The sequence below is a fragment of the Colletes latitarsis genome, chromosome 1 (assembly GCF_051014445.1).
Source record: "Colletes latitarsis isolate SP2378_abdomen chromosome 1, iyColLati1, whole genome shotgun sequence".
NCBI lineage: Eukaryota > Metazoa > Arthropoda > Insecta > Hymenoptera > Colletidae > Colletes > Colletes latitarsis.
The window spans coordinates 1,827,211-1,846,439 of NC_135134.1; positions in this window are offsets into that span (position 1 = coordinate 1,827,211).

A 19,229-nucleotide genomic window follows, 5' to 3' on the forward strand; every position below is an offset into this window, starting at 1 on the left:
AGTCAATTAAACCTGGTTGCGATTAATATTTTACAGGATAACGCCGGTTATGTCTCGGTTAGGTCTGGGATTTGCCCTGATCTGGCTCCTACTTTCGCATTCTTCGCATACTTGTTGGCCATATCCTGGGCTTTTCCTGGTTTGGATCACGTAGTAATGCGGTACCACACCGAAACTGTCAATTAAACCTGGTTGCGATTAATATTTTAGAGGATAGCGCCGCTTATGTCTCGGTTAGGTCTGGGATTTGCCCTCATCTGGCTCGCACTTTTGCATTTTTCGCATACTTGCTGGCCTTTTTCTGGCTTGGACCACGTAGTAATGTGGTACCACACTGAAACAGTCAAACAAACCTGGTTCCGCTTAATATTTTAGAGGATGACGCCGGCTATGTCTGGGGTAGGTCTGGTATTTGCCCTCATCTGGCTCGTACTTTCGCATTTTTCGCATACGAGCTGGCCAGATCCTGGCCTTTTTCTGGTCTGTATCACGCAGCAATGTGGTACCACTCTGAAACCGTCAATAAAAGCTGGTTCCGATTAGTATCTTAGAGGATAACGCTGGTTATGGCTGGGTTAGTTCTGGTATTTGCAATCATCTGGCTCGTACCTTCGCATTTTTCGCCTACTTGTTGACAAGATCCTGGGCTTTTTCTGGTTCGGATCACGTAGTAATGCGGTACCACACCGAAACTGCCAATTAAACCTGGTTGCGATTAATATTTTAGAGGACAACGCCGGTTATGTCTCGGTCAGGTCTGGGATTTGCCCTGATCTGGCTCCTACTTTCGCATTTTTCGCATACTTGTTGGCCAGATCCTGGGCTTTTCCTGGTTTGGATCACGTAGTAATGCGGTACCACACCGAAGCAGTCAATTAAACCTGGTTGCGATTAATATTTTACAGGATAACGCCGGTTATGTCTCGGTTAGGTCTGGGATTTGCCCTGATCTGGCTCCTACTTTCGCATTCTTCGCATACTTGTTGGCCATATCCTGGGCTTTTCCTGGTTTGGATCACGTAGTAATGCGGTACCACACCGAAACTGTCAATTAAACCTGGTTGCGATTAATATTTTAGAGGATAGCGCCGCTTATGTCTCGGTTAGGTCTGGGATTTGCCCTCATCTGGCTCGCACTTTTGCATTTTTCGCATACTTGCTGGCCTTTTTCTGGCTTGGACCACGTAGTAATGTGGTACCACACTGAAACAGTCAAACAAACCTGGTTCCGCTTAATATTTTAGAGGATAACGCCGGCTATGTCTGGGGTAGGTCTGGTATTTGCCCTCATCTGGCTCGTACTTTCGCATTTTTCGCATACGAGCTGGCCAGATCCTGGCCTTTTTCTGGTCTGTATCACGCAGCAATGTGGTACCACTCTGAAACCGTCAATAAAAGCTGGTTCCGATTAGTATCTTAGAGGATAACGCTGGTTATGGCTGGGTTAGTTCTGGTATTTGCAATCATCTGGCTCGTACCTTCGCATTTTTCGCCTACTTGTTGACAAGATCCTGGGCTTTTTCTGGTTCGGATCACGTAGTAATGCGGTACCACACCGAAACTGCCAATTAAACCTGGTTGCGATTAATATTTTAGAGGACAACGCCGGTTATGTCTCGGTCAGGTCTGGGATTTGCCCTGATCTGGCTCCTACTTTCGCATTTTTCGCATACTTGTTGGCCAGATCCTGGGCTTTTCCTGGTTTGGATCACGTAGTAATGCGGTACCACACCGAAGCAGTCAATTAAACCTGGTTGCGATTAATATTTTAGAGGATAACGCCGGTTATGTCTCGGTTAGGTCTGGGTTTTGCCCGCATCTGGCTCGTACCTTCGCATTTTTCGCCTACTTGTTGGCAAGATCCTGGGCTTTTTCTGGTTCGGATCACGTAGTAATGCGCTACCACACCGAAACAGTCAATTAAACCTGGTTGCGGTTAATATTTTAGAGGATGACGCCGGTTATGTCTCGGTTAGGTCTGGGATTTGCCCATATCTGGCTCGCACTTTCGCATTTTACGCCTATTTGTTGTCAAGATCCTGGGCTTTTTCTGGTTTGGATCACGTAGTAATGCGGTACCACACCGTAACATTCAATTAAACCTGGTTGCGATTAATATTTTGGAGGGTAACGCCGGTTATGTCTCGGTTAGGTCTGGGATTTGCCCTGATCTGGCTCCTACTTTCGCATTTTTCGCATACTTGTTGGCCATATCCTGGGCTTTTCCTGGTTCGGATCACGTAGTAATGCGGTACCACACCGTAACATCCAATTAAACCTGGTTGCGATTAATATTTTGGAGGATAACGCCGGTTATGTCTCGGTTAGGTCTGGGATTTGCCCCCATCTGGCTCGTACTTTCGCATTTTTCGCCTACTTGTTGTCAAGATCCTGGGCTTTTTCTGGTTTGGATCACGTAGTAATGCGGTACCACACCGTAACAGACAATTAAACCTGGTTGCGATTAATATTTTGGGGGATAACGCCGGTTATGTCTCGGTTAGGTCTGGGATTTGCCCTGATCTGGCTCCTACTTTCGCATTTTTCGCATACTTGTTGGCCATATCCTGGGCTTTTCCTGGTTTGGATCACGTAGTAATGCGGTACCACACCGAAACTGTCAATTAAACCTGGTTGCGATTAATATTTTAGAGGATAGCGCCGCTTATGTCTCGGTTAGGTCTGGGATTTGCCCTCATCTGGCTCGCACTTTTGCATTTTTCGCATACTTGTTGGCCTTTTTCTGGCTTGGACCACGTAGTAATGTGGTACCACACTGAAACAGTCAAATAAACCTGGTTCCGATTAATATTTTAGAGGATAACGCTGGCTATGTCTGGGATAGGTCTGGTATTTGCCCTCATCTGGCTCGCACTTTTGCATTTTTCGCATACTTGTTGGCCAGATCCTGGCCTTTTTCTGGCTTGGACCACGTAGTAATGTGGTACCACACTGAAACAGTCAATTAAACCTGGTTGCGATTAATATTTTGGAGGATAACGCCGGTTATGTCTCGGTTAGGTCTGGGATTTGCCCTCATCTGGCTCGTACTTTCGCATTTTTCGCCTACTTGTTGTCAAGATCCTGGGCTTTTTCTGGTTTGGATCACGTAGTAATGCGGTACCACACCGTAACAGACAATTAAACCTGGTTGCGATTAATATTTTAGAGGATAACGCCGGTTATGTCTCGGTTAGGTCTGGGATTTGCACGCATCTGGCTCGTACCTTCGCATTTTTCGCCTACTTGTTGGCAAGATCCTGGGCTTTTTCTGGTTCGGATCACGTAGTAATGCGGTTCCACACTGAAACAGTCAATTAAACCTGGTTGCGATTAATATTTTAGAGGATAACGCCGGTTATGTCTGGGATAGGTCTGGTATTCGCCCTCATCTGGCTCGTACGTTCGCATTTTTCGCATACCTGTTGGCCAGATCCAAGGCTTTTCCTGGTTTGGATCACGTAGTAATGTGGCACCACACTGAAACAGTCAATAGAAGCTAGTTTGCGATTAATATTATAGAGGATAACGCCGGCTATGTCTGGGTTAGTTCTGGTATTTGCCCTCATCTGGCTCGCACTTTCGCATGTATCGCATACTTGATGGCTAGATCCTGGCCTTTTTCTGGTTTGGATCACGTAGTAATGCGGTACCACACCGTAACAGTCAATTAAACCTGGTTGCGATTAATATTTTAGAGGATAACGCCGGTTATATCTCGGTTAGGTCTGGGATTTGCCCTCATCTGGCTCGCACTTTCGCATTTTTCGCATACTTGTTGGCCAGATCCTGGTCTTTTTCTGGCTTGGACCACGTAGTAATGTGGTACCACACTGAAACAGTCAAATAAACCTGGTTCCGATTATTATTTTAGAGGATAACGCCGGCTATGTCTGGGATAGGTCTGGTATTCGCCCTCATCTGGCTCGTACTTTCGCATTATTCGCATACTTCTTGGCCAGATCTTGGGCTTTTTCTGGTTTGGGTTCCGTCGTAATGCCGTACCACGCTAAAGCAGTCAATTAATCCTGGTTCCGATTAATATTTTAGAGGATAACGCCGGTTATGTCTCGGTTAGGTCTGGGATTTGCCCTAATCTGACTCCTACTTTCGCATTTTTCGCATACCTGTTGGCCAGATCCAAGGCTTTTCCTGGTTTGGATCACGTAGTAATGTGGCACCACACTGAAACAGTCAATAGAAGCTAGTTTGCGATTAATATTATAGAGGATAACGCCGGTTATGTCTAGGTTAGGTCTGGGATTTGCCCTCATCTGGCTCGTACTTTCGCATTTTTCGCATACTTGTTGGCCAGATCCTGGGCTCTTTCTGGTTCGGATCTCGTAGTAATGCGGTACCACACCGAAACAGTCAATTAAACCTGGTTCCGATTAGTATCTTAGAGGATAACGCTGGTTATGGCTGGGTTAGTTCTGGTATTTGCCCTCATCTGGCTCGCACTTTCGCATGTATCGCATACTTGATGGCTAGATCCTGGCCTTTTTCTGGTTTGGATCACGTAGTAATGCGGTACCACACCGTAACAGTCAATTAAACCTGGTTGCGATTAATATATTAGAGGATAACGCCGGTTATGTCTCGGTTAGATCTGGGATTTGCCCTCACCTGGCTCGTACCTTCGCATTTTTCGCCTACTTGTTGGCAAGATCCTGGGCTTCTTCTGGTTCGGATCACGTAGTAATGCGCTACCACACCGAAACAGTCAATTTAACCTGGTTGCGATTAATATTTTAGAGGATAACGCCGGTTATGTCTCGGTTAGGTCCGGGATTTGCCATGATCTGGCTCCTACTTTCGCATCTATCGCATACTTGATGGCTAGATCCTGGCCTTTTTCTGGTTTGGATCACGTAGTAATGCGGTACCACACCGAAGCAGTCAATGAAACCTGGTTGCGATGAATATTTTGGAGGATAACGCTGGTTATGTTTGGGTTAGGTCTGGTATTTGCAATCACCTGGCTCCTACTTCCGCATTTTTCGCATACTTGTTGGCCAGATCCTGGGCTCTTTCTGGTTCGGATCTCGTAGTAATGCGGTACCACACCGAAACAGTCAATTAAACCTGGTTGCGATTAATAGTTTAGAGGATAGCGCCGGTTATGTCTCGGTTAGGTGTGGGATTTGCCCTCATCTGGCTCGCACTTTCGCATTTTACGCCTACTTGTTGTCAAGATCCTGGGCTTTGTCTGGGTTGGATCACGTAGTAATGCAGTACCACACCGTAAAAGTCAATTAAACCTGGTTGCGATTAATATTTTGGAGGATAACGCCGGTTATGTCTCGGTTAGGTCTGGGATTTGCCCTCATCTGGCTCGTACCTTTGCATTTTTCGCCTACTTGTTGGCAAGATCCTGGGCTTTTTCTGGTTCGGATCACGTAGTAATGCGGTACCACACTGAAACAGTCAAATAAACCTGGTTCCGATTAATATTTTAGAGGATAACGCCGGTTATGTCTGGGATAGGTCTGGTATTCGCCCTCATCTGGCTCGTACTTTCGCATTATTCGCATACTTCTTGGCCAGATCCTGGGCTTTTTCTGGTTTGGATTCCGTCGTAATGCCGTACCACGCTAAAGCTGTCAATTAATCCTGGTTCCGATTAATATTTTAGAGGATAACGCCGGTTATGTCTCGGTTAGGTCTGGGTTTTGCCCTGATCTGGCTCCTACTTTCGCATTTTTCGCATACTTGTTGGCCAGATCCTGGGCTTTTCCTGGTTTGGATCACGTAGTAATGTGGCACCACACTGGAACAGTCAATAGAAGCTGGTTGCGATTAATATTTTAGAGGATAACGCCTGTTATGTCTGGGTTAGGTCTGGGATTTGTCCTCATCTGGCTCGCACTTTCGCATTTTTCGCATACTTGTTGGCCAGATCCTGGCCTTTTTCTGGCTAGGACCACGTAGTAATGTGGTACCACACTGAAACAGTCAAATAAACCTGGTTCCGATTAATATTTTAGAGGATAACGCCGGCTATGTCTGGGATAGGTCTGGTATTCGCCCTCATCTGGCTCGTACTTTCGCATTTTTCGCATACTTGTTGGCCAGATCCTGGCCTTTTTCTGGCTTGGACCACGTAGTAATGCGGTTCCACACTGAAACAGTCAATTAAACCTGGTTGCGATTAATATTTTAGAGGATAACGCCGGTTATGTCTGGGATAGGTCTGGTATTCGCCCTCATCTGGCTCGTACGTTCGCATTTTTCGCATACTTGTTGGCCAGATCCTGGCCTTTTTCTGGCTTGGACCACGTAGTAATGTGGTACCACACTGAAACAGTCAAATAAACCTGGTTCCGATTAATATTTTAGAGGATAACGCCGGCTATGTCTGGGATAGGTCTGGTATTCGCCCTCATCTGGCTCGTACTTTCGCATTTTTCGCATACTTGTTGGCCAGATCCTGGCCTTTTTCTGGTTTGGATCACGTAGTAATGCGGTACCACACCGAAACAGTCAATTAAACCTGGTTGCGATTAATATTTTAGAGGATAACGCCGGTTATATCTCGGTTAGGTCTGGGATTTGCCCTCATCTGGCTCGCACTTTCGCATGTATCGCATACTTGATGGCTAGATCCTGGCCTTTTTCTGGTTTGGATCACGTAGTAATGCGGTACCACACCGTAACAGTCAATTAAACCTGGTTGCGATTAATATTTTAGAGGATAACGCCGGTTATATCTCGGTTAGGTCTGGGATTTGCCCTCATCTGGCTCGCACTTTCGCATTTTTCGCATACTTGTTGGCCAGATCCTGGTCTTTTTCTGGCTTGGACCACGTAGTAATGTGGTACCACACTGAAACAGTCAAATAAACCTGGTTCCGATTATTATTTTAGAGGATAACGCCGGCTATGTCTGGGATAGGTCTGGTATTCGCCCTCATCTGGCTCGTACTTTCGCATTATTCGCATACTTCTTGGCCAGATCTTGGGCTTTTTCTGGTTTGGGTTCCGTCGTAATGCCGTACCACGCTAAAGCAGTCAATTAATCCTGGTTCCGATTAATATTTTAGAGGATAACGCCGGTTATGTCTCGGTTAGGTCTGGGATTTGCCCTAATCTGACTCCTACTTTCGCATTTTTCGCATACCTGTTGGCCAGATCCAAGGCTTTTCCTGGTTTGGATCACGTAGTAATGTGGCACCACACTGAAACAGTCAATAGAAGCTAGTTTGCGATTAATATTATAGAGGATAACGCCGGTTATGTCTAGGTTAGGTCTGGGATTTGCCCTCATCTGGCTCGTACTTTCGCATTTTTCGCATACTTGTTGGCCAGATCCTGGGCTCTTTCTGGTTCGGATCTCGTAGTAATGCGGTACCACACCGAAACAGTCAATTAAACCTGGTTCCGATTAGTATCTTAGAGGATAACGCTGGTTATGGCTGGGTTAGTTCTGGTATTTGCCCTCATCTGGCTCGCACTTTCGCATGTATCGCATACTTGATGGCTAGATCCTGGCCTTTTTCTGGTTTGGATCACGTAGTAATGCGGTACCACACCGTAACAGTCAATTAAACCTGGTTGCGATTAATATATTAGAGGATAACGCCGGTTATGTCTCGGTTAGATCTGGGATTTGCCCTCACCTGGCTCGTACCTTCGCATTTTTCGCCTACTTGTTGGCAAGATCCTGGGCTTCTTCTGGTTCGGATCACGTAGTAATGCGCTACCACACCGAAACAGTCAATTTAACCTGGTTGCGATTAATATTTTAGAGGATAACGCCGGTTATGTCTCGGTTAGGTCCGGGATTTGCCATGATCTGGCTCCTACTTTCGCATCTATCGCATACTTGATGGCTAGATCCTGGCCTTTTTCTGGTTTGGATCACGTAGTAATGCGGTACCACACCGAAGCAGTCAATGAAACCTGGTTGCGATGAATATTTTGGAGGATAACGCTGGTTATGTTTGGGTTAGGTCTGGTATTTGCAATCACCTGGCTCCTACTTCCGCATTTTTCGCATACTTGTTGGCCAGATCCTGGGCTCTTTCTGGTTCGGATCTCGTAGTAATGCGGTACCACACCGAAACAGTCAATTAAACCTGGTTGCGATTAATAGTTTAGAGGATAGCGCCGGTTATGTCTCGGTTAGGTGTGGGATTTGCCCTCATCTGGCTCGCACTTTCGCATTTTACGCCTACTTGTTGTCAAGATCCTGGGCTTTGTCTGGGTTGGATCACGTAGTAATGCAGTACCACACCGTAAAAGTCAATTAAACCTGGTTGCGATTAATATTTTGGAGGATAACGCCGGTTATGTCTCGGTTAGGTCTGGGATTTGCCCTCATCTGGCTCGTACCTTTGCATTTTTCGCCTACTTGTTGGCAAGATCCTGGGCTTTTTCTGGTTCGGATCACGTAGTAATGCGGTACCACACTGAAACAGTCAAATAAACCTGGTTCCGATTAATATTTTAGAGGATAACGCCGGTTATGTCTGGGATAGGTCTGGTATTCGCCCTCATCTGGCTCGTACTTTCGCATTATTCGCATACTTCTTGGCCAGATCCTGGGCTTTTTCTGGTTTGGATTCCGTCGTAATGCCGTACCACGCTAAAGCTGTCAATTAATCCTGGTTCCGATTAATATTTTAGAGGATAACGCCGGTTATGTCTCGGTTAGGTCTGGGTTTTGCCCTGATCTGGCTCCTACTTTCGCATTTTTCGCATACTTGTTGGCCAGATCCTGGGCTTTTCCTGGTTTGGATCACGTAGTAATGTGGCACCACACTGGAACAGTCAATAGAAGCTGGTTGCGATTAATATTTTAGAGGATAACGCCTGTTATGTCTGGGTTAGGTCTGGGATTTGTCCTCATCTGGCTCGCACTTTCGCATTTTTCGCATACTTGTTGGCCAGATCCTGGCCTTTTTCTGGCTAGGACCACGTAGTAATGTGGTACCACACTGAAACAGTCAAATAAACCTGGTTCCGATTAATATTTTAGAGGATAACGCCGGCTATGTCTGGGATAGGTCTGGTATTCGCCCTCATCTGGCTCGTACTTTCGCATTTTTCGCATACTTGTTGGCCAGATCCTGGCCTTTTTCTGGCTTGGACCACGTAGTAATGCGGTTCCACACTGAAACAGTCAATTAAACCTGGTTGCGATTAATATTTTAGAGGATAACGCCGGTTATGTCTGGGATAGGTCTGGTATTCGCCCTCATCTGGCTCGTACGTTCGCATTTTTCGCATACTTGTTGGCCAGATCCTGGCCTTTTTCTGGCTTGGACCACGTAGTAATGTGGTACCACACTGAAACAGTCAAATAAACCTGGTTCCGATTAATATTTTAGAGGATAACGCCGGCTATGTCTGGGATAGGTCTGGTATTCGCCCTCATCTGGCTCGTACTTTCGCATTTTTCGCATACTTGTTGGCCAGATCCTGGCCTTTTTCTGGTTTGGATCACGTAGTAATGCGGTACCACACCGAAACAGTCAATTAAACCTGGTTGCGATTAATATTTTAGAGGATAACGCCGGTTATATCTCGGTTAGGTCTGGGATTTGCCCTCATCTGGCTCGCACTTTCGCATTTTTCGCATACTTGTTGGCCAGATCCTGGTCTTTTTCTGGCTTGGACCACGTAGTAATGTGGTACCACACTGAAACAGTCAAATAAACCTGGTTCCGATTATTATTTTAGAGGATAACGCCGGCTATGTCTGGGATAGGTCTGGTATTCGCCCTCATCTGGCTCGTACTTTCGCATTATTCGCATACTTCTTGGCCAGATCCTGGGCTTTTTCTGGTTTGGGGTCCGTCGTAATGCCGTACCACGCTAAAGCAGTCAATTAATCCTGGTTCCGATTAATATTTTAGAGGATAACGCCGGTTATGTCTCGGTTAGGTCTGGGATTTGCCCTAATCTGACTCCTACTTTCGCATTTTTCGCATACCTGTTGGCCAGATCCAAGGCTTTTCCTGGTTTGGATCACGTAGTAATGTGGCACCACACTGAAACAGTCAATAGAAGCTGGTTTGCGATTAATATTATAGAGGATAACGCCGGTTATGTCTAGGTTAGGTCTGGGATTTGCCCTCATCTGGCTCGTACTTTCGCATTTTTCCCATACTTGTTGCCGAGGTCCTGGCATTTTTCTGGCTTGGACCACGTAGTAATGTGGCACCACACTGAAACAGTCAATAGAAGCTGGTTGCGATTAATATTTTGGAGGATAACGCTGGTTATGGCTGGGTTAGTTCTGGTATATGCAATCATCTGGCTCGTACCTTCGCATTTTTCACCAACTTGTTGTCAAGATCCTGGGCTTTTTCTGGTTCGGATCACGTAGTAATGGGGTACCACACCGAAACAGTCAATTAAACCTGGTTGCGATTAATATTTTAGAGGATAACGCCGGTTATGTCTCGGTTAGGTCTGGGATTTGCCCTCATCTGGCTCGCACTTTCGCATTTTACGCCTACTTGTTGTCAAGATCCTGGGCTTTTTCTGGTTTGGATCACGTAGTAATGCGGTACCACACCGTAACAGTCAATTAAACCTGGTTGCGATTAATATTTTGGAGGATAACGCCGATTATGTCTCGGTTAGGTCTGGGATTTGCCCTCATCTGGCTCGTACCATTGCATTTTTCGCCTACTTGTTGGCAAGATCCTGGGCTTTTTCTGGTTCGGATCACGTAGTAATGCGGTACCACACCGAAACAGTCAATTAAACCTGGTTGCGATTAATATTTTACAGGATAACGCCGGTTATGTCTCGGTTAGGTCTGGGATTTGCCCTCATCTGGCTCGTACTTTCGCATTTTTCGCATACTTGTTGGCCAGATCCTGGCCTTTTTCTGGCTTCGACCACGTAGTAATTAGGTACCACACTGAAACATTCAACTAAACCTGGTTCCGATTAATATTTTAGAGTATAACGCCGGTTATGTCTGGGTTAGTTCTGGTATTTACCCTCATCTGGCACGCACTTTCGCATCTATCGCATACTTGATGGCTAGATCCTGGCCCTTTTCTGGTTTGGATCGCGTAGTAATGTGGCACCACACTGAAACAGTCAACAGAAGCTGGTTGCGATTAATATTTTAGAGGATAACTCCGGTTATGTCTGGGTTAGGTCTGGGATTTGCCCTCACCTGGCTCGTACTTTCGCATTTTTCGCATACTTGTTGCTCATATCCTGGCCTTTTTCTGGCTTGGACCACGTAGTAATGTGGTACCACACTGAAACCGTCAATGAAAGCTGGTTCCGATTAGTATCTTAGAGGATAACGCTGGTTATGGCTGGGTTAGTTCTGGTATTTGCAATTGTCTGGCTCGTACCTACGCATTTTTCGCCTACTTGTTGTCAAGATCCTGGCCTTTTTCTGGTTTGAATCACGTAGTAATGCGGTACCACACCGAAACAGTCAATTAAACCTGGTTGCGATTAATATTTTAGAGTATAACGCCAGTTATGTCTCGGTTAGGTCTGGGATTTGCCCTCATCTGGCTCGCACTTTCGCATTTCTCGCATACTTGTTGGCCAGATCCTGGCCTTTTTCTGGTCTGTATCTCGAAGTAATGTGGTACCACACTGAAACCGTCAATAAATGCTGGTTCCGATTAGTATCTTAGAGGATAACGCTGGTTATGGCTGGGTTAGTTCTGGTATTTGCAATCATCTGGCTCGTACCTTCGCATTTTTCGCCTACTTGTTGTCAAGATCCTGGGCTTTTTCTGATTTGGATCACTTAGTAATGCGGTACCGCACTGTAACAGTCAATTAAACCTGGTTGCGATTACTATTTTAGAGGATAACGCCGGTTATGTCTCGATTAGGTCTGGGATTTGCCCTCATCTGGCTCGTACTTTCGCATTTTTCGCATACTTGTTGGCCAGATCCTGGCCTTTTTCTGGCTTGGACCACGTAGTAATTAGGTACCACACTGAAACATTCAACTAAACCTGGTTCCGATTAATATTTTAGAGGATAACGCCGGTTATGTCTGGGTTAGTTCTGGTATTAGCCCTCATCTGGCTCGCACTTTCGCATCTATCGCATACTTGATGGCTATATTCTGGCCTTTTTCTGGTTTGAATCACGTAGTAATGCGGTACCACACCGAAACAGTCAATTAAACCTGGTTGCGATTAGTATTTTAGGGGATAACGCCGGTTATGTCTCGGTTAGGTCTGGGATTTGCCCTGATCTGGCTCCTACTTTCGCATACTTGTTGGCCAGATCCTGGGCTTTTTCTGGTTCGGATCACGTAGTAATGCGGTACCACACCGAAACAGTCAATTAAACCTGGTTGCGATTAATATTTTAGAGGATAATGCCGGTTATGTCTCGGTTAGGTCTGGGATTTGCCCTCATCTGGCTCGCACCTTTGCATTTTTCGCCTACTTGTTGGCAAGATCCTGGGCTTTTTCTGGTTCGGATCACGTAGTAATGCGGTACCACACCGAAACAGTCAATTAAGCCTGGTTCCGATTAATATTTTAGAGGATAACGCCGGTTATGTCTGGGTTAGTTCTGGTATTTGCCCTCATCTGGCTCGCACTTTCGCATCTATCGCATACTTGATGGCTAGATCCTGGCATTTTTCTGGTTTGGATCACGTAGTAATGCGGTACCACACCGAAACAGTCAATTAAACCTGGTTGCGATTAATATTTTAGAGGATAACGCCGGTTATGTCTGGGTTAGGTCTGGGATTTGCCCTCATCTGGCTCGTACTTTCGCATCTATCGCATACTTGATGGCTAGATCCTGGCATTTTTCTGGTCTGGATCACGTAGTAATGCGGTACCACACCGAAACAGTCAATTAAACCTGGTTGCGATTAATATTTTAGAGGATAACGCCGGTTATGTCTCGGTTAGGTCTGGGATTTGCCCTCATCTGGCTCGCACTTTCGCATTTTTCGCATACTTGTTGGCCAGATCCTGGCCTTTTTCTGGACTGTATCTCGTAGTAATGTGGTACCACACTGAAACCGTCAATTAAAGCTGGTTCCGATTAGTATCTTAGAGGATAACGCTGGTTATGGCTGGGTTAGTTCTGGTATTTGCAATCATCTGGCTCGTACCATCGCATTTTTCGCCTACTTGTTGTCAAGATCCTGGGCTTTTTCTGATTTGGATCACTTAGTAATGCGGTACCGCACTGTAACAGTCAATTAAACCTGGTTGCGATTACTATTTTAGAGGATAACGCCGGTTATGTCTGGGTTAGTTCTGGTATTTGCCCTCATCTGGCTCGCACTTTCGCATTTTTCGCATACTTGTTGGCCAGATCCTGGCCGTTTTCTGGCTTGGACCACGTAGTGATGTGGTACCACACTGAGACAGTCAAATAAACCTGGTTCCGATTAGTATCTTAGAGGATAACGCTGGTTATGGCTGGGATAGTTCTGGTATATGCAATCATCTGGCTCGTACCTTCGCATTTTTCGCCAACTTGTTGTCAAGATCCTGGGCTTTTTCTGGTTCGGATCACGTAGTAATGCGGTACCACACCGAAACAGTCAATTAAACCTGGTTGCGACTAATATTTTAGAGGATAACGCCGGTTATGTCTCGGTTAGGTCTGGGATTTGCCCTCATCTGGCTCGCACTTTCGCATTTTACGCCTACTTGTTGTCAAGATCCTGGGCTTTTTCTGGTTTGGATCACGTAGTAATGCGGTACCACACCTTAACAGTCAATTAAACCTGGTTGCGATTAATATTTTGGAGGATAACGCCGGTTATGTCTCGGTTAGGTCTAGGATTTGCCCTCATCTGGCTCGTACCATTGCATTCTTCGCCTACTTGTTGGCAAGATCCTGGGCTTTTTCTGGTTCGGATCACGTAGTAATGCGGTACCACACCGAAACAGTCAATTAAACCTGGTTGCGATTAATATTTTAGCGGATAACGCCGGTTATGTCTCGGTTAGGTCTGGGATTTGCCCTCATCTGGCTCGTACTTTCGCATTTTTCGCATACTTGTTGGCCAGATCCTGGCCTTTTTCTGGCTTGGACCACGTAGTAATTAGGTACCACACTGAAACATTCAACTAAACCTGGTTCCGATTAATATTTTAGAGTATAACGCCGGTTATGTCTGGGTTATTTCTGGTATTTGCCCTCATCTGGCTCGCACTTTCGCATCTATCGCATACTTGATGGCTAGATCCTGGCCTTTTTCTGGTTTGGATCACGTAGTAACGCGGTACCACACCGAAACAGTCAATTATACCTGGTTGCGAATAATATTTTAGAGGATAACGCCGGTTATGTCTCGGTTAGGTCTGGGATTTGCCCTCATCTGACTCGCACTTTCGCATTTTTCGCATACTTGTTTGCCAGGTCCTGGCCTTTTTCTGGTCTGTATCACGTAGTAGTGTGGTACCACACTGAAACCGTCAATAAAAGCTGGTTCCGATTAGTATCTTAGAGGATAACGCTGGTTATGGCTGGGTTAGTTCTGGTATTTGCAATCATCTGGCTCGTACCTTCGCATTTTTCGCCTACTTGTTGGCAAGATCCTGGGCTTTTTCTGGTTCGGATCACGTAGTAATGCGGTACCACACCGAAACAGTCAATTAAACCTGGTTGCGATTAATATTTTAGAGGATAACGCCGGTTATGTCTCGGTTAGGTCTGGGATTTGCCCTCATCTGGCTCCTACTTTCGCATTTTTCGCATACTTGTTGGCCAGATCCTGGGCTTTTCCTGGTTTGGATCAAGTAGTAATATGGTACCACACTGAAACAGTCAATTAAACCTGGTTCCGATTAATATTTTAGAGGATAACGCCGGTTATGTCTCGGTTAGGTCTGGGATTTGCACTCATCTGGCTCGTACCTTCGCATTTTTCGCCTACTTGTTGTCAAGATCCTGGGCTTTTTCTGGTTCGGATCACGTAGTAATGCGGTACCACACCGAAACAGTCAATTAAACCTGGTTGCGATTAATATTTTAGAGGATAACGCCGGTTATGTCTCGGTTAGGTCTGGGATTTGCCCTGATCTGGCTCCTACTTTCGCATTTTTCGCATACTTGTTGGCCAGATCCTGGGCTTTTCCTGGTTTGGATCAAGTAGTAATATGGTACCACACGGAAACAGTCAATTAAACCTGGTTCCGATTAATATTTTAGAGGATAACGCCGGTTATGTCTTGGTTAGGTCTGGGATTTGCACGCATCTGGCTCGTACCTTCGCATTTTTCGCCTACTTGTTGGCAAGATCCTGGGCTTTTTCTGGTTCGGATCACGTAGTAATGCGGTACCACACCGAAACAGTCAATTAAACATGGTTGCGATTAATATTTTAGAGGATAACGCCGGTTATGTCTCGGTAAGGTCTGGGATTTGCCCTCATCTGGCTCGTACTTTCGCATTTTTCGCATACTTGGTGGCCAGATCCTGGCCTTTTTCTGGCTTGGACCACGTAGTAATGTGGTACCACACCGAAACAGTCAAATAAACCTGGTTCCGATTAATATTTTAGAGGATAACGCCGGTTATGTCTGAGTTAGTTCTGGAATTTGCCCTCATCTGGCTCGCACTTTCGCATCTATCGCATACTTGATGGCTAGATCCTGGCCTTTTTCTGGTTTGGATCACGTAGTAATGCGGTACCACACCGAAGCAGTCAATTAAACCTGGTTGCGAATAATATTTTAGAGGATAACGCCGGTTATGTCTCGGTAAGGTCTGGGATTTGCCCTCCTCTGGCTCGCACTTTCGCATTTTTCGCATACTTGTTGGCCAGATCCTGGCCTTTTTCTGGCTTGGACCACGTAGTAATGTGGTACCACACCGAAACAGTCAAATAAACCTGGTTCCGATTAATATTTTAGAGGATAACGCCGGCTATGTCTGGGATAGGTCTGGTATTTGCCCTCATCTGGCTCGCACTGTCGCATTTTTCGCATACTTGCTGGCCAGATCCTGGCCTTTTTCTGGTCTGTATCACGTAGTAATGTGGTACCACACAGAAACCGTCAATAAAAGCTGGTTCCGATTAGTATCTTAGAGGCAACGCTGGTTATGGCTGGGTTAGTTCTGGTATTTGCAATCATCTGGCTCGTACCTTCGCATTTTTCGCCTACTTGTTGTCAAGATCCTGGGCTTTTTCTGGTTCGGATCACGTAGTAATGCGGTACCACACCGAAACAGACAAGTAAACCTGGTTGCGATTAATATTTTGGGGGATAACGCCGGTTATGTCTCGGTTAGGTCTGGGATTTGCCCTCATCTGGCTCGTACCTTTGCATTTTTCGCCTACTTGTTGGCACGATCCTGGGCTTTTTCTGGTTCGGATCACGTAGTAATGCGGTACCACACCGAAACAGTCAATTAAACCTGTTTGCGATTAATATTTTAGAGGATCACGCCGGTTATGTCTCGGTTAGGTCTGGGATTTGCCCTCATCTGGCTCGCACTTTCGAATCTATCGCAAACTTGATGGCTAGTTCCTGGCCTTTTTCTGGTTTGGATGACGTAGTAATGCGGTACCACACCGAAACAGTCAATTAAACCTGGTTGCGATTAATATTTTAGAGGATAACGCCGCTTATATCTCGGTTAGGTCTGGGATTTGCCCTCATCTGGCTCGTACTTTCGCATTTTTCGCACACTTGTTGGCCAGATCCTGGCCTTTTTCTGGCTTGGACCACGTAGTAATTAGGTACCACACTGAAACATTCAACTAAACCTGGTTCCGATTAATATTTTAGAGGATAACGCCGGCTAGGTCTGGGATAGGTCTGGTATTTGCCCTCATCTGGCTCGCACTTTCGCATTTTTCGCATACTTGCTGGCCAGATCCTGGCCTTTTTCAGGCTTGGACAACGTAGTAATGTGGTACCACACTAAAACAGTCAAATAAACCTGGTTCCGATTAATATTTTAGAGGATAACGACGGTTATGTCTCGGTTAGGTCTGGGATTTGCCCTCATCTGGCTCGTACTTTCGCATTTTTCGCATACTTGTTGGCCAGATCCTGGCCTTTTTCTGGCTTGGACCACGTAGTAATTAGGTACCACACTGAAACATTCAACTAAACCTGGTTCCGATTAATATTTTAGAGGATAACGCCGGTTATGTCTGGCTTAGTTCTGGTATTTGCCCTCATCTGGCTCGCACTTTCGCATCTATCGCATACTTGATGGCTAGATCCTGGCCTTTTTCTGGTTTGGATCACGTAGTAATGCGGTACCACACCAACTAAACCTGGTTCCGATTAATATTTTAGAGGATAACGCCGGTTATGTCTCTGTTAGGTCTGGGATTTGCCCTAATCTGGCTCCTACTTTCGCATTTTTCGCATACCTGTTGGCCAGATCCTGGCCTTTTTCTGGCTTGGACCACGTAGTAATGCGGTACCACACCGAAACAGTCAATTGAACCTGGTTGCGATTAATATTTTAGAGGATAACGCCGGTTATGTCTCGGTTAGGTCTGGGATTTGCCCTCATCTGGCTCGTACTTTCGCATCTATCGCATACTTGATGGCTAGATCCTGGCCTTTTTCTGGTTTGGATCACGTAGTAATGCGGTACCACACCGAAACAGTCAATTAAACCTGGTTGCGATTAATATTTTAGAGGATAACGCCGGTTATGTCTCGGTTAGGTCTGGGATTTGCCCTCATCTGGCTGGCACTTTCGCATCTATCGCATACTTGATGGCTAGATCCTGGCCTTTTTCTGGTTTGGATCACGGAGTAATGCGGTACCACACCGAAACAGTCAATTAAACCTGGTTGCGAATAATATTTTAGAGGATAACGCCGGTCATGTCTCGGTTAGGTCTGGGATTTGCCCTCATCTGGCTCGTACTTTCGCATTTTTCGCATACTTGCTTGCCAGATCCTGGCCTTTTTCTGGTCTGTATCATGTAGTAATGTGGTACCACACTGAAACCGTCAATAAAGGCTGGTTCCGATTAGTATCTTAGAGGATAACGCTGGTTATGGCTGGGTTAGTTCTGGTATTTGCAATCATCTGGCTCGTACCTTCGCATTGTTCGCCTACTTGTTGTCAAGATCCTGGGCTTTTTCTGGTTTGGATCACGTAGTAATGCGGTACCACACCGTAACAGACAATTAAACCTGGTTGCGATTAATATTTTGGGGGATAACGCCTGTTATGTCTCGGTTAGGTCTGGGATTTGCCCTCATCTGGCTCGTACCTTTGCATTTTTCGCCTACTTGTTGGCAAGATCCTGGGCTTTTTCTGGTTCGGATCACGTAGTAATGCGGTGCCACAACGAAACAGTCAATTAAACCTGGTTGCGATTAATATTTTAGAGGATAACGCCGGTTATGTCTGGGATAGGTCTGGTGTTTGCCCTCATCTGGCTCGTACTTTCGCATTTTTCGCATACGAGCTGGCCAGATCCTGGCCTTTTTCTGGTCTGTATCACGTAGCAATGTGGTACCACTCTGAAACCGTCAATAAAAGCTGGTTCCGATTAGTATCTTAGAGGATAACGCTGGTTATGGCTGGGTTAGTTCTGGTATTTGCAATCATCTGGCTCGTACCTTCGCATTTTTCGCCTACTTGTTGTCAAGAGCCTGGGCTTTTTCTGGTTCGGATCAGGTAGTAATGCGGCACCACACCGAAACTGTCAATTAAACCTGGTTGCGATTAATATTTTAGAGGATAACGCCGGTTATGTCTCGGTTAGGTCTGGGATTTGCCCTGATCTGGCTCCTACTTTCGCATTTTTCGCATACTTGTTGGCCAGATCCTGGGCTTTTCCTGGTTTGGATCACGTAGTAATGCGGTACCACACCGAAGCAGTCAATTAAACCTGGTTGCGATTAATATTTTAGAGGATAACGCCGGTTATGTCTCGGTTAGGTCTGGGTTTTGCCCGCATCTGGCTCGTACCTTTGCATTTTTCGCCTACTTGTTGGCAAGATCCCGGGCTTTTTCTGGTTCGGATCACGTAGTAATGCGGTACCACACCGTAACATTCAATTAAACCTGGTTACGATTAACATTTTAGAGGATAACGCCGGCTATGTCTGGGATAGGTCTGGTATTCGCCCTCATCTGGCTCGTACTTTCGCATTTTTCGCATACTTCCTGGCCAGATCCGTGCCTTTTTCTGGTCTGTATCACGTAGTAATGTGGTACCACACTGAAACCGTCAATAAAAGCTGGTTCCGATTAGTATCTTAGAGGATAACGCTGGTTATGGCTGGGTTAGTTCTGGTATTTGCAATCATCTGGCTCGTACC